This window comes from Temnothorax nylanderi, unplaced genomic scaffold (assembly GCF_030848795.1).
Source record: "Temnothorax nylanderi isolate EJ_2023f unplaced genomic scaffold, tnyl_v1.0 TNYL_tig0018_pilon, whole genome shotgun sequence".
NCBI lineage: Eukaryota > Metazoa > Arthropoda > Insecta > Hymenoptera > Formicidae > Temnothorax > Temnothorax nylanderi.
The window spans coordinates 965,871-982,075 of NW_027249080.1; the positions used below are offsets into that span (position 1 = coordinate 965,871).

The 16,205-nt window shown below is 39.4% G+C and overlaps 1 protein-coding gene across 2 annotated transcripts in view; it reads right to left on the reverse strand.

Annotated features, from left to right (window-relative positions):
- The window catches only part of Pgant9 (polypeptide N-acetylgalactosaminyltransferase 9), a 189,600-nt gene that overhangs the window by 137,772 nt on the left and 35,623 nt on the right, over window positions 1–16,205 (reverse strand). For both annotated transcript variants that reach the window (XM_071699377.1, XM_071699375.1), the window contains exon 2: window positions 9,790–10,005. The gene's annotated coding sequence lies outside the window, so the exon portion shown is untranslated. The remainder of the gene's footprint in view (window positions 1–9,789; window positions 10,006–16,205) is intronic.

Genomic DNA, 16,205 nt, shown 5'->3' on the forward strand with positions numbered 1-16,205 from the left:
AATGCAGATTTATCGGTACAAAACGATATTCCTGCAAAAAGCCGTGCACGAAGATCGTTATGGAACGACGAAGATATCGGGCTGAAACGAGCAATCAGTTTTTCCGTCGGCCTTTAACTCAGAATAATGTCCAGTTTTTTGCTGCCATAAGTCCTCCCGCAGCGCGAAATGTTCGTTGAAGGTATTATCCCGCTTACACACGACACTTACTCCGGTTAATTTCCTTGCCACATAATGTGAATTGCCACCTGACGCCATAACCAAATGTGATTTCTACACATTTATTTTCAACGGTCACTAATATAATAAATTGACGATTAGTTAAAAAAATTTATTATTAGTTTTGTTATTACGAAGCTTTTTCGAATCGCTCGAGGCTGTCAATAAAATTACCATTTAGGTCAGTAAAATTTACAGTCCTATTTAAAGCGCGAGTGATTTATTAGAAAAATATAGAAAATGTTCGCGTCTTTATGGTAAGCATTTTAAAAATTAAATTAGTTGATAAAAGAAATTGTTTTTGAAATAAATTTTATGTTATATTTATAGTTCTATGACGATAATAAGTAGGACTCATTCCTTTCTTTAATTATAAATTTCGATGCTTTTAGGACAACATTAATATTATTCAACATTTCTATATCATCGACGTCCATCTTTCATCGGGAAGATGCGCGGTTACAAAACGACGATAGTGCTCCTCCGAGCGCGCAACGACCCTTCCTTCCTCTTGGGTTAATCTCGGTCGGAATAATTGCATCCTAGTACGTGATAGATGATGTCACTTCGCCGTTCGTAACCTCGTATTCCATAACTTCGCAATATGGCGCGCAACTTGCATCGAAACTCTCCAAGATCGAGGAGACGATTGTTACATGGCCGAGAAAGAGGAAGACAATCCTCGCAGTATTACGGAGGAATCGCAAATTGGGTTTTCCTAGTACCAGCCGCAGACCGTCTGATCTCGTCAGTGAAATGTCGCTGACTTGGACACGTAGTCCTTTCGGCAATATGGATCTCGTTGTACGTACGAATTATGCGTCAAATATGCAGATCGAAACAGAGTTCTGTAGCACTTTCCGTGTTCTATGTTCCTCTATGTTCCTCTATGTCCCTCTATGTCCCTCTTCTCTCTGTTGCAACTTATCAAATTTTTAAAGAGATATGGTTGCAACAGAGCTAACCGCTGAAGCTTAAATTCCATATAAATTAATAGTTTGTATATTCTTGCACCGCGCAAATTGAGTGGCAGGGAAATATTCCGAGCTACGTTTAAATTATATATTATCAATATACACGATGCATTAATGATAAATAACTTAAATAATTATAATGTTCCAGTGTTAAAAAAATACAGCCAGTATATTTTTTTACATATCCAAATAAACTGTATGTCACGTGAAGTTTCATTATTACAACCGGCAAAATTTGCGGAAGAGGTCAGTCAAATATGATGGCATCGTCCGTAATTACTCCACCGATTCGCCACCAATTGCATTTACGCCTCTTGTCTGTCTATTAACTATCCGCAAAAATGCAGCCTTCCTGACAAGAAGGTCAAACCACATCTCGCTCCTCGTGCGGTTTCGCGTCTAACTCGAGCTCTAACAGCGAACTGCGCGGCGTGTAATGGACCGCGAGCATCGTGCCGTCTCTTTTCCCGCGGATGTTATTTAGTAGGAAGTACTTATTCACGAGAGCAGTAAAGCGGCCATTATAAGTCTCCGGAGGCAAATAACCGTGGAGCTTACCCCATATCGCCCACTTTCATAAATCGCGCCGTGGGAGAGGGGCCAAGGGTGAAAGAATAAGAATAGAAGATGAAGAGTAAACCTGAAAGAGACGCGAGGAATGGAAGAACGAGAATGGCTATGTGGATGCGAATGCAAGTACGATGGATGGATAACTGTGAACGCGTATGACGATGGAACGCAAGTGCGAGAACGAACAGCAGTCAATAGAGGTACATGGGAGCAAAGAAACAGCAAATGATATTCGTCGAAAGGGGGGAACGTGATAATGAGTCTAAGAAGATACGGCACATTGTAGGATAAATCCGCGACTCGATGGCGACTAGGAAAGAGCAGAGGGCGGGAAGAGGAAGCCGCGATGGGAATCTGTGGAAACGATGACTGAAGAACAGCGGAGTCGTTTTCAGCCAGGCTGCTGTACACAGCGGCGAAGTGGAGACGAGAAATGGGGGAGGAAGATAATCTTGCCTGCACTGTTCTCTTGACCTCGGAGCACAAAGGCGCCCAACGAGCTGAAAACCGCCTCGCGATGCTCTACTCTCTCTCTCTCGTTCGCTCGCTCGCTCGCAAACCACCCACCGTAGTTCTGTGACGGTACATAGTTATCAAAAGCGAGTAAACTGGAGAAAATTTCGACTCCGCGACACGAGGCGACACGACGATGCAACATTTATACAATTTCCAAGATATATTAACTTGAATTTCAAATGAAGTTTACAAACAAATTTACAAACTTGAGATTGCCGTTTCAATCAAAATCGCTGATTAATTGTCAATGGAGAATTTCGAAGCTGTAGAAGCCGTACAATACTTCGAGCAATATTTAAAGATATGCGATTCCAACGGAGTAACCGATATAAAATTATTCCTGTTATTATTCAAGATATATATATATATATAACGAAACTTTAAATTAAATACATCGCTTGTTATCAGTCATGTAAAATATTCTTATTTTCCCGGCTTTAGATTAAATCAAATTTTCTACATCTTTCTTTTTCATTAAGTATATAAGCTGATATTCTATTTAACGGAATTTCTTGTTAACTCTCATATTTCTTTCGGTAACCTATAAAAAATTCGCAATTGGCCATCCAATCGCACAAATCGTCCTCCCAGAGTTTCGATTTCGTCGGTCGGCTTGGCAGCGCTAAAACGGAAGTTTCATTTCAGTCCCTTCCTGCTGCCGGGCCTTAAAATTTTAAACGGATCGCTCGAGATACGAAATCGAGGGGAAAAGGAGACAGCGTTCATGCAACTTTATCGGCGATGAAAAGGCGACCCTGACCTCGCTGAGGCGTGACAACCGACGCTCTTCGCTTTTCTATGGACCCCAGGAGATTTGGTTTCTCTCGTTCAGTCCTATGTGCTATCGCATTCTTTGGCTCGCGACGACGGAGGAAAATATTCGCATATCGGATCTGCTTACAAACTACCGGTATAATACTATAATCCATAATCTACATGATGGATCTTCAAGAAAACGAAATAGAATAGAACTATCTAAAGTCTGCATATAAAATAAAAATAAGACAACAGTTTTTAATCTCTTAAATAACTGTCATTCTACAAGAGAAAGCTTGATTCCTATGTCACTGTTTCAATTAGCGTACTTAATTAGAAAGGATTGAGCGTTGTGATTTTTAAAAATCTAGCGAGAAAAAGTGCCAACATGTAATTACTTGAAGCATATATAAAAAAATTAATCGATTATAGACTTTAATAAATTTTGTATACGAATTTTTCGTCAATATTTTCGCGTGATTAGGTATATCTTGCGATAATATATGACTAAAAATTGTCAAAGATAAACCGTCTAATAAAATGAGCGAAATAACTTTGACGAAAGAAGTGTCGCGTAATTTTTAACGGGTATCAATGTCGACATGAATGTCAGACACTGATGGCAAAAGAGGACGAAACGGAAACCTACCAGGCCCTAGGGAACTCTCAGCATAACGAGAAGCGGCGATTATCGACAGCTGTCGTCGACGTCCAGGTTTTAACGGCCGCTGAGTAGATCAAATTTTGCAAACAGGCGCAAAGCATGAATCAATAAAAAGAAAGACGTTATGTTAGTTTATGGCATCTTGGATAAATCAAATCTGCCGTTCGTGTAACGCTCAGTTTAATCTTTTCATACATTCCGTGAAATACAGCGCGAGTTCCGCTATCACAACTAAACGTTTCAATATGAACTTCATATAACTCGATATTAATTACCGTTACGTATGACGATATCTGCTTTGGCTCAACTAGTAACGTTTCGATGATAATAGCGGAACGGGTTATATAAATATAGCGTTACAGGGGAATTGATGTGAAATCTGTCGCACGGATTAATTTTAAAGGGTTAACATGATGTGTGTGGGGTCTCAGTCCAACAAATGCGCTCCGTTAATCACGATAACGTTCGTAATTTTGCGGCGGTATGATGATGTAAAGTACAAAGGTTGACATCGCCCGGCGTATAATCCACGCTATTTTCGCTTTGCGGGGTATTGAAATTCGTTTAAATTCCACGGCATTATTCGCGACGTGTAATTCAATTTACCGACGAAAAGTAGCAGTAAAAATGCACTGATCGTTCGCGCTTGCGATTTTTTCATACATAACTCGCGCGACATCGTTACGATTGGCTATTACGAGCATGCAGAGTAACACAATACAAATATGCCATCTCAATTTTGAACTTGCTGATACATGCAATTAACGATACTTTAAAAACCTATTTTCGCAAAACAAAAGAAAATAAAATGTATCCGTGAATTATAAAGTTGGTGACTTTATAAAGTTTAAATTAACGATTTTTAAACGTGTTAGTATTATTTCATCATAGAAAACGAGTCGTTTATATAATCGCAATGCGATATATAAGTAAGTTCGCGCGACGATAAAAAAAAACGATAATTAACGATATAAACCTAAGCCGCAAATAATCGCGTCGCGCAACGTGCGCTATCGTTAACATATACATATATTGCGCAACGTCCATCGTTACAATGTTATTGTTAGCGCGTAACCGTTAGTCCGTAGCTGTTCGTTATCTTTCGATACGCTCACCATTTTCAGGGAATAGATTCTTTTTAATTGCACGGCAGTTGCACTCGGCGTAACGGCGTATTCACGGGAACAACACGCAGCGCATAGCGCGTGAAAGCTTTTATAGATACATTTGCGTATGTCCGCAGATATACGTGCACATTTTCTCGCTTTATTTCGCGTTGAAATTTCTTTACGCGGTCGCGATTAAACGAAGCAATTGTATGTTACTTTATCGCAATCACAATGTCTCGCGAGATTCAACGATCGGTACTATTTTGAAACGATTAGTATCCCATAACCTTTTTACACCTCTTCTTCAAACGGTAATTGCTCTGCTGTTACACGCAATTCATCAGCTGGCTCGCTTTCGTCGAGTGTATCTTCTGTATTAATCAAACAGCGTTGCAATAACGGATTGAAACACGCGACTATATTTTTTACAACTATATCTTTCGCAGAGAATTATTGTATTCTTTACACGGAAGCTCTTGGAATACGTTTAATTGCACTGCTATACGGCGCGACCCCGCGGCAGTCGCTTTCATCGATTGCGTCCTTTATATTAATCAAACGACGGCGCAATAACGGATTGAAACACAACGAACACATAACTACGTCGTTAGTCGCGCAAATGGCTCTATCGCTACAACTAATATAAAACCGACGAGCGGTCGAAGGCGACGCGTCGCAAGCGACGTGGCGGCTTATTAATTGGGAGGCATGACTGCAATGCCGAGAGGCGGCTAATTGCGGCCGCTTTTAAGCAAATTTACATAAACATTCTTATTCTACTCGCGCGATTTTTTAATTCGACCGAGCGCTGTCTGGCTTCGCGTTCGTTACGTCTAAAGAATTTTGAACCTAGCTAAATGGATGATTTTCTTCCCCAAAAGCTTTGCGTAACCCTTTTGTCAAATATTTAATCATGTATATTTTATTCATTTTAAGTACTTTGTTCGGTTGACATATTAGTTACTTATTAGGTTTGCGAAGAAGGAAACAGCGATGAGCGATGCGTGAAAGTGTGAGCATACCGGTATACACGTGTCATGCAAGAAGAGATTAAAGCCGCCATGCGACACGCACGTGAAATCGTAGTCAGCTAGAGTGCTAGAGTAAAGGCATTTCTTGATAAAGCGTTGAGAAGCGTGAATCGGTTGCGTGTTGTTCGCGTCATGCATTCACAAATTTACAGTGGCGAATAATCGAAACTCACGGCGAGTCCGAAGTTTCTGTCATCTATCTCGTCGGAATCACTTCCGCTTATTCCGCGCTTCTCGAACGAGACATCATACGACGGACGTGAAATCGATGAGCGAATAAATGAAAGTGCTTGACAAAGTCGATAATAAAATATGGCAGATGCGGAAAGCAAAGTGAATGCTATGGAAATGAATCAAATCACATGCATCGAGTAACGAGACAAAGACTGGACATTAACGATAACAATACGAAATAACTAAAATAACTAAATTAAATCTTACGAGCGTATCCAACAATTAAATTCAATAAATCGATACATAAAATAACTTTATATTCCGTGTTTTCCGTGTTTTCATAGTCGTAATTACGCCAACAATTTTCGTACGTCTTGTGTGTGCTCACCCCGTGTTTTATTTCACAAAACCGTGTGCCATTTGGAATAATTATTACTTCAGTTAATGGAATTCTCTCGCTTTTAATTTCGACATTCGATCGTGTTTCAAATGCACGTATTTAAGACTTTTGCAATTTCGAATGAGAGAGAAAGAGAGGAATGGAACACATCGAAGGATGATGAATTAGTAATACGTAGGCGGACGCAAGGTAAATTCATTGGTCGGTCGTTCTTTTGTGATGCATGAGATTTCCACGATCCGCGAATAATGGAATGGGGAATAAAGTGCGAACAATTCCGTCACTCTCGGGTCACTCGTTGTCATGGCATTGCAGTGAAAAGAAGTACGCACGCACACAGTGCCTGTCACGACTTCACGCCCGAAAAGTACTTTCAATTTGAATCCTTTGCTTATAAAACGAGAGGCAATAATTTAAATTTGAAATTAGGACGATTTAGGCTTTTTTCCACTAGGCTTGCGACAAACGCGAGAATGCTCCAAAGCGAATATTTCATTTGTATAAATAAAGAATAAAAGCATATTAAAAAATAATATGTTATAATATTCATAGAATTATATTAATATGTGCGTGATGTGTGCAGTAAAATATAAAGTTATATATTATTTATATTAATAGAACATAATTGTATTGTAGTATAATTCATGCTGTATTATCCGTACTGTATTTATGTCCAATATTCATATATTATTATTAATATATCTAAATATAAATATAGTTAACTGATAATAAACTTTGATAAATGTGTTAATTCATTGAACAATGTAATTATGTAATAATTACATAGAAACATGATTTCCTACTCCGTATGAGTAAATCTAAAATTATATTTCTTATGTATAATTTGTCTCAATTTGTTCTTATCAAATTAATCTGACCAGAATAGTAAAGAATACTAAAAAAATATATAATAAATGGATATATTTAATCCGATTGAAAAATGTGTATATTTTCTGCAAAACAAATTATCATTAATATATTAGCGCACATTAATAATTTATAATTTGAACAATCGCGCTTTAACCGATACGTCACGCATCAAGGCGAATTAAAAATTAATTAACGGTTAATTCGATCATATCGCAAAACATTGAATAAATCTAATTACTATAAACCAGAAGATACGATAGTCCAGTTAGACCACCTGCATCGTAAAATTAACCGGGATTATAATCAAACGCATCATAAAACCGATCGTACGTCGACAAGCGACGTTGCGGGCCAAGGCATAAAATTATTACACCTACATTCTCGCGGAGCAATTGCTATAAACACGATCTTAGAAATTAGAGCACAAAGGGAATTGATATCGACAGTTTATCAAATCAACTAAATGAGTTTGACAGTATCTAAATAATAATAAATATTTATCATTTTTTGAAAGTTATTACAACTCAATCTAAAAGAACCTTTATCAAGATAGTTTAAATCACACATATATGTATGTATTATATGTTATATGTGCATATTATCTCTTTGTTAATACTCATATTTTAATATTTAATAAATGCGTGTATTTTTGAAATTTGAATTTCACTAGGATGAAACGGAAAGGTACTGTAGACAGTCATGAAAACGGATGTAACACGCGTTCCACGTATAATGCATGCGTTCCAGTAACAAGGAGCATTCGCAATTAGAGGTGAATAATTAAAGGGTCGTTAGTCTCGCCAAGTATAACTCAAATCGCGGGGAGCGGAAATGAAGTCCAGAATTTTCAAGGCTGGCCGACGTGGCTGAGTTACAGAAGCGATCGATTGTTCCCTTTTTCGTTCCACGTCGGAGTATATAAATAACCGTGCGATAAGCACGGTATGTTCGTGAATAATTATCAATAGAAGTGTACGTACAAGAGCAATCACGACATTGACAAAGATCAGAGATCTCCACAAATTGGATACAGTCGTTAATTAACACGTTATAAAATTTAATGTAATTAATTATGAAAAAGATAACTTCTCTTCTAGTAAATTGAACAAAGATAAAAATTTGGTGCACAAATCTTCGCAATTATATTTAAGACAATAAACAAAAAATGTATAATCTTTTTTTAAATAATTTTAAATTCTAGAACGTGAGATGTGTAAGCGATTATAAAAATTTTCTTTTATGCTAATTCTCGTGTTAGTTACAACCGAGTACGCAAATTTCTACCCAACACTAAAAATCATAAACATAAATTAGAAAACGCGGCTGCTCCTTGATGTTGCAGCATGCACGATAACTCAAATATTTGTAAATGAAATATTTTGCTGTAATGTACATATCAAAAGCAAAAAGCTCTTTGCCGAGAGAGTAAGGCAAAAATACTATTTATCACCGTTCATCACGGCAAAAAGTTTCAGTTGATATAAATTATATAACTCACAAACGCATACACAAATACATATTCTTATAATAAGAAAATAATTACATAATTACTGAAGATAAATATCGGAGTGGCATTTCAAATTAACGCCACTGTTATAAGAATTATCCCCACTGTAGTTTTTCACAGATTGAAATCAGGTTGAGTACTTCTCTATCAGCGAAATAGAAGTGACACGCGATAGAAATGGATCGAGCAAACGAAGAAACGGCCTATCACACCGATCTAATGGACAGCTTTAATTACAACAGGTATGTATATGTATGAATAAACATACGTGTTAGTATATACGTGTATCCATGGCATACAGATCACGTACCAACCTCGGTGTACGAAACCATAGTTTTCCTCACAAATTAGCATAACGATTCTCTCGACGACATGCATTTTTCATATATTCGTTCACAGGTAACGAGTACACAAACTCTTTTTTCTCTATTTGTAGAGTTCGGTTCGTCACATTGCTCAGAGATATAGTTTGGCCAGAAAATGGTAATACTTTTCTGCTAGCTATTCTTTATGCATTACGAGGACAAAGCCGATAATACCTAATCATAATTATTCTCTTAAAAGTTTATCCACAAAATAAATGAGGAAAAATTTAATATTTTTAGAAGCCAATTAGACAAATATATTTTGCACGAATTCTCGTAATTCTAGTAACTAATACAGTTACAGTATAATATATTATTTATCTAAATATGAGGAATTTTTCGCGAAAGACATTATCATTGATAAATCAAATATCTAAATCTCTGTCAGTAAAACAAAATGCTTGATGTTTTAACAGCTTGTTAACGTCTCTTATCTCTAGCTTCAACTTTGTTATCTGTGAGTGACGCCAATCTAGATGAGTTTTATTATCATAGATAACATGGAAAAGTCTTAGCAAGCCCTAGCGAAGATTCGATCAGTGTGATACGCTACAAGGACGAGCGTATCTGGCATAGTTATCCATGGATACAATCAAGAGAGAGAGAGAGAGAACGATAGACGTAAGATACGTACCTTGGGAACCGGCCAGGCTATCCGAGACGCTCCTTACGAGGCGGATATCTGCTCACAAAATGGTCCTTCTCGTATCCCCGATAATTACACTTGCCTTGTTAAGCGGCAGATGCTAAGTCGGATTATCGACGAAAACTTCGACCTCCCACGTACGCAGGGAATATGCGCGGGAAAGCGAGAGATCTCCAAGATTTCCAAACCAGCAGCCGCCTAGATCTGCAATAGAAATGAAAGTTCCGATTAGGTACGGGCAAATCGTTTGAAAGTTTAGAGTTCGGGAAACTTTGATCGCCGAATATCGCAAGTGGCGAGTTTGTAGCATAAGAACGTCATCGCGAGTCTCCCGAGACACGACTTACAATTAGATATAAAATATCGTTAACACGAACATTTTTTTAAAAAGCATTGAAGCAGTACCGAACGAGCAATCTGATCTAACATCAAAGAGAGGTTGTGTAATGATTAAATAAATTAGAGATATCTCTCACAGACGCGAAGAATGGTAACAATTCGAACTCATTCCTGATTATCTTGCCGCCATTGACAATCTCTATCGCGAAAGTTTACAACGTGATTCGCCCTAGTTTCACGTATTCGAATATTAATATGGACAAACGAGCACCCAGGTTCGCGCGGAGCGTGAATTCGCCCTCCGTTCTAATTCCAAGCTTAATCCAATCTGCATGCAATTGTCAACGAGAGTATGCCACTGTGGAAGCACTTGATTTTAATTAAATCCAATGCAGATTAAATCTACGCCGTAAACGTGCCGCGGTAGGGACAGATTAGAAACTCCACCTTATTCCCGCAGATTAATAACGATCGGTTGATATGCGTCCGCTCTTGCGAGACAGGCTGTTTCCCTTAGCACACTCTACAAGATCGATTATCCGATTAAAAGTGATTAATTTTCTACTGTATTAATCGATATTCATATTTCATCCAATTGTTGCCGTTTATGTAATTTCAAAAAGCGATTACTAACATGTATACAATGTCGTAAATTTAATATATTAGTATTATTTGCGAGCATATGTTAAATACTTCGGTATTCAATATCTCATAATATTAATATTGTTATCCAGTAAAATAAAAATATATCAAAATGCACTAATAATCCTATATTAATTCGCTCAACAAAGTAATAAATGCTATTTCACTAAACTAAATCAATTACGAGACGAAAAGTATCGTTTTTTAAAAAAAAGTTACATATTTTTATCGTGACGTGTTCCATTTTTATTTGATAGTGATGTATCGTCAATGTTTTTATTATAACAAGGACAGATTTTTTAATAGATGGAGAATAATAAATTCTCTCGTTTTCCATTAAATGGTTATAATACCGCAATACAATTTTAAAACTGGATTATCATATCCGATTAGACGAATTTGTTTCACGAAAGCTACCTCGGTCGTGGGTAAAAATAGCGTGACGTTTAAAAACTGAGATACCGCACACAAACGGCACGATGTAGCTGTGAAAAACCATATCTCATTTGACTCTGACGTCGCGGCACGATTTCTTGTTAATTACCGTCGTATCGCGTTTTTGCAATTACGCTACTACGCTATCCGCTGCGTGTTTAAGAATTCCGTGTAATTCGAGCAAAGCGCGGGATCTGCGAGAATTCGTGCAGTACTAAGCTGCGACACGTTTCGTTTTTGCCCGAAACGTGAAAATACCCACTGGCTAAAGATCCTCTACGGCCAAAGCGAATCAAGTTACAAGCTCTTCCATGCGCGGTGTTCGAACGTGAACAGTAATGGAACTTGGAACAATTGGAGCGCCTCAAGAAGTGACTTGACGCTGAATGTTTTCCAAGTAGGGAGCGTCGGTCGATAACTTGTCTTGGTGAAGACGTGACCACGTTTGGTTGGCACAGAAAACATATTAAATGATCGAGTCACACAGATTTGGTCGGACGATTAATTATCGAGCCGCAGAGAAAGCAGCTTGTTAACTCGCCATCGCATCATACGCAGAAAAATATCCCAAAAAATTACCAAATAGAGTAAACTCGGGTAAGATGCCAACTTATGTTCTTTCAATCTAGCTCGCCATGAAACATGGGTTGGCCATCTTTCCTCTGTGGCCATCTTATCCGAGTTTACCCTAAAGAATACTTCGAAAAAACAGTTTTAAGATAGTATTGATTATATATTAACAGGAAGTAAATTGTTTATTTTGCTCTCGTACATCGCGTGATCGAAAGAGATAAACTTGATGGTACCGGAAGGACTAATCGGGCAACGGATAAAGTCGGACGTCCTTATTTTCTTTTGGAAAACAACGCGCTATTGTCTCTGCCTAGATGCCGGGTATCCTTATCGTTCCTTCTACCAGAACCAGCTTCTAATGGTTGAGACTATAAGGAGTTAATAGTATTAGCGCGGCAGGCGAGCGAGGTCAAAGAAACAATTAAGCTAAAAGGCACGTTGATTCTTTCAGCAAGACGAGTAGATTACCCGATTAGTCTGACATGTTATACGTGATATTCATATATGCGCAGTCCAATTAAAATTTTCATAGACAACTTCGCTACCGAACCATACGCCAAAGCCGGTGCAACAATATATGCGCGAGTCTCATTCATTTTCACAACCCACATTCGTATCGCATGAAATTGCTTTTTCCCTTTATGTCGAGTGTTATTAGATGCACTAATAAATGGCCCGCTGGGTGGCTCTACTACCTTTTTCGTTAAATAGAAACATATTCGTCACGTGCACATGCACATTTTTCAGGTATAATTTAAAATCTAGAAACGTTGTTAACTTTATCAGAATATTTTTAATTTTATTAGAGAAATATATTTTTTAAATTAACAATGAAAGAAAAAAATTGAATAACCGCTAAAATCTCAGTCAAAAAACCCTTTTAATTTGTAACTAAAAATAATTGAGAAATGCTCACCACACGATGCAATTTTTCGAAGAATATAATTTACTTTTTACAGCCATAGAAATTAGCACAGATTTTATTCTATTATATTTTCATTATCTGATGTCCTTGTTCTAATATAAGATTTATATCGGTGGTCCTCATAAGTCATAAGATATTCACACGCGCGGAGTTTGCATTTGAAGTTGAAATTGATGCAAGAGAGAAACTTAAACGCCATATTCTCGCGGCGAGCGTAACGGTGCATCCGTGAAAATAGCAGAAGCGAGCCTCCGAATGGCGATAACGACTGCCGGATGGAGAAGTTCCTGCTCGGACGTTAATGACCAGCGGAATATCTTTTTCGCAGCAGCAACTATCGCCCACACGGCATGACTCCCTGATGATTTACAGCGCTTGGAAGTAAGCTCGTCAACACGTAACGCCATGTCCAATTACAAAGTTCGAGCATGGTTTAGAAAACTTCGTTAAAAAATAAAACAGAGTAAAAAAGAATGAGTTATTTACGAGATTCCTTTACGAATAGATAACAGCTCGATTACATTTAAGCATTTTTATTAATATACTTATATCGCAGGATATTTAAATTAGTCAGGAAAAATTGACATGTCGCGTGACATTAACCGAATAATCATTATGGCACACATATCGTTAAAATACGAAATCAATAACTTTGAGTGAATCTTATCAAAATAAATACTCCCAATCGATATAAATTTCGTCAATGTCTATCGCAAGAGTCTTCTCGTTTCAGTCGATTGTGCCCGGAAGGGAAGATTTAGCGCGGCTTATTCGGTTAATGTACGATCGGATCTAACGTCCCGGCTCCTGCATGATGCATGATTAATTTAATTTATCCGTCCGCTCCAACCGGTGCGTTATTAGCCCGATTGCTCTTCCGCGATGTAGCGTTCCGTCTCTCACACCCGCCGTCGCGCGCAGCAACACCAGCATTATTAATTTGAACGTTATTAAATTTTCGATAACCCCTGCCGATGCTACGTGTCTTGTAAGCAAGATGCCGAGCAAGCTATCCGATCGAGCGTGCGCGCTCGCGGGCGCAAACGACCTCGTTACTCGACTGACATTGCGCTACGTGCGAAACTTTTCGACCTCCGTGCCGTCGTCGATATCGAGATTAAACAGTGTGCGCCGCATCGGGAAATTCATCGTTCACAGCAATACTGTAACTAAACGCGACACTTTTCCTGCATGTTTATATCGCGACATAATACAAAATTTAAAAAATAAGTTCTCATAAAGAGCTACAGTAACGTAGCAAGCTTTCACGTTATTTTTCAAAACTTTCCGTAAAAAAATACGTTCAACATGTTGCAACAACTCACGTGCATGAAAAAAGCTCGGTTAAATAAGTTTATAGATAAGCTGAATTACGACGAAAATCTCTTGTATGTAACAGTTTTGTACGATTTCGGAAATCGTCAAGTGGCATGAAATAAATTCGCATCCATCACATCACAGAATACGTCGCAACAGTGTACAAAGCCCAAGCGTTTTTCCGCCTGTGACACAGGGGCAACCGATTCCATTGATTAACGACATGCGTTTCGTAATGAGAATTCTCGGCGTGGCTACGGCTCGTTGCGCCAAATTGAAACTCCGTTGCTTGATTTATCGCCGCCGGGAGGACGCGTTCTCGCGCGGACGGAAAATTAATTGCGACTTGCAGGCTACGCGCTAGAAGACCGTCGAGGAAAGCGAGTCCGCGGGAAAACGGGAACTAGATAAAGAAAAATTCGCGTCCCGCAGGCGAGAGGCGTCACTCCCTCGAAGAGAAACTGCATGCGTCGCTTACACGAGCCGCGTACGGGGGAAGCTCGCGGTCGTGAAAAAGCGAGGATAAGATAAGAACGCGCGTGCTGCATGCCGCGCGGCGAGACCGGAGAGGATGAAGAACGACGAGGAGTTCCGGTCGTTGGAAGACGAATAAGGTACACCTAATCTATCTGTGTTCCCGCGTAATAGGTGGAGATGCTATTTCCCCGACGAGATATCTTCATGACGCGTATACCGCTGCTTTCCACGTGGCGGATCTGAAATATCGCAAAGGGGAAAAATATCGCGCCCTTCGGCAAGTCGATAAGGAACGGCGACTCGTCAAACGTTACGAATTTCTGATTTCACCTCGGATGTCGACTCGCGATTTGTCGCGGCTGATAGTACTCGCGAGAGTAATACCGCCGCGTTTCCTCGGGAGAGCCAGACGGGATACGGTAAAGCGATACATATAAACGGACAGAGATGAGTGGCGAATAAGCGAGAACGACCGGAATAAAACTACCTTTCGCGCGGAAGCAAAAATATTTGAGTCGAGCGGAGGTCGAAGCACTAGGAATTTCAGAGGTGGCCGACGTCGCCGAGACATTTCACGGCGGGCTCATAAAGTTTTAATCGGAATCGCTCGCGAGACCCGCTGCATCTCCGCCAGGTGCAATTCTCACGTAGTTCAGTCATCGTCTCGTCCGGGTTTCATTGCGCGCCAGCCAGGAGAAAAAGCGGTAACGTAGTTTTCGTGTACTCCACCCCGTTACAGAGCAGACGGTGAACAGACGAGGGACAAACGGAGGAAACCGCGCCGGAATCTAAGCGAGCGGTATCCCACATTTTCGTCGAGAAATATCAAAATGAATAGTGGATGAGTTGGCACCGGCTGATAGAACGATAAAACCTCGGATGTAAACGGCATTTGCTTTATTCCACGGATTTACGTTAATAGTAAATTTCCCCTTTCCCCCTTTTTTACAAGTGTTTTATGTACCATTATAAATTTTCTCCACGGAAACGAGAAACGGTAGTAACGCGAGAAAATTGTTCCCTGCTTGCTCTGGACAAAGCTATTGCATTTCCTGTTTCTTTCTCGTCTTTCATGCCCTTCCTTCTGCTTTATCAGCCGATAATAAGTCACTTTGGAATTTAATTAATTTAACACACACACACTTTTTCAAGAACCGTTTAAATTCTCACCTCGAAGGGACTCTTGATACCCTTTTATTTTCATTCCTTCGCGATTCAAACGAACGATATACGCGTCACGTGTATCGCATATATCGCCAAACCGAATCCCGCACGTAAATCCTTCGTTATAACCGGCGAATTCGATTTTTCTAACTCCTTTGCAGGGAAACTTCGACGCCGATCCTATTCCTTATTCCGCTCCATCATGTCCTTCTTTGTCTAAGTTTTTTATCAGTTGTATGAGTTCGCGGGAAGAGTATATCGAGGCATCGATCACTTCTCTTGACGAATAGAAAATTTGCAAAGCACGAGGAGCATACATAGCAACGTACGAGCGAGCGCCGAGAAGCTCGCGAGAATGATAAGTTGAACGAAACAAATACGAGGTATATCGCTACTGCCATCGTACACAAGACAGAGGAGGTCGGCGCCATATATCCTGAGTAGATGAAAACTAAAAATTGCACGAAAGCGAGCCATTCCTGACACTTCCGGGCTCGCGCAACTGCGCGCGATACATCTGTTAGCGAAAGCG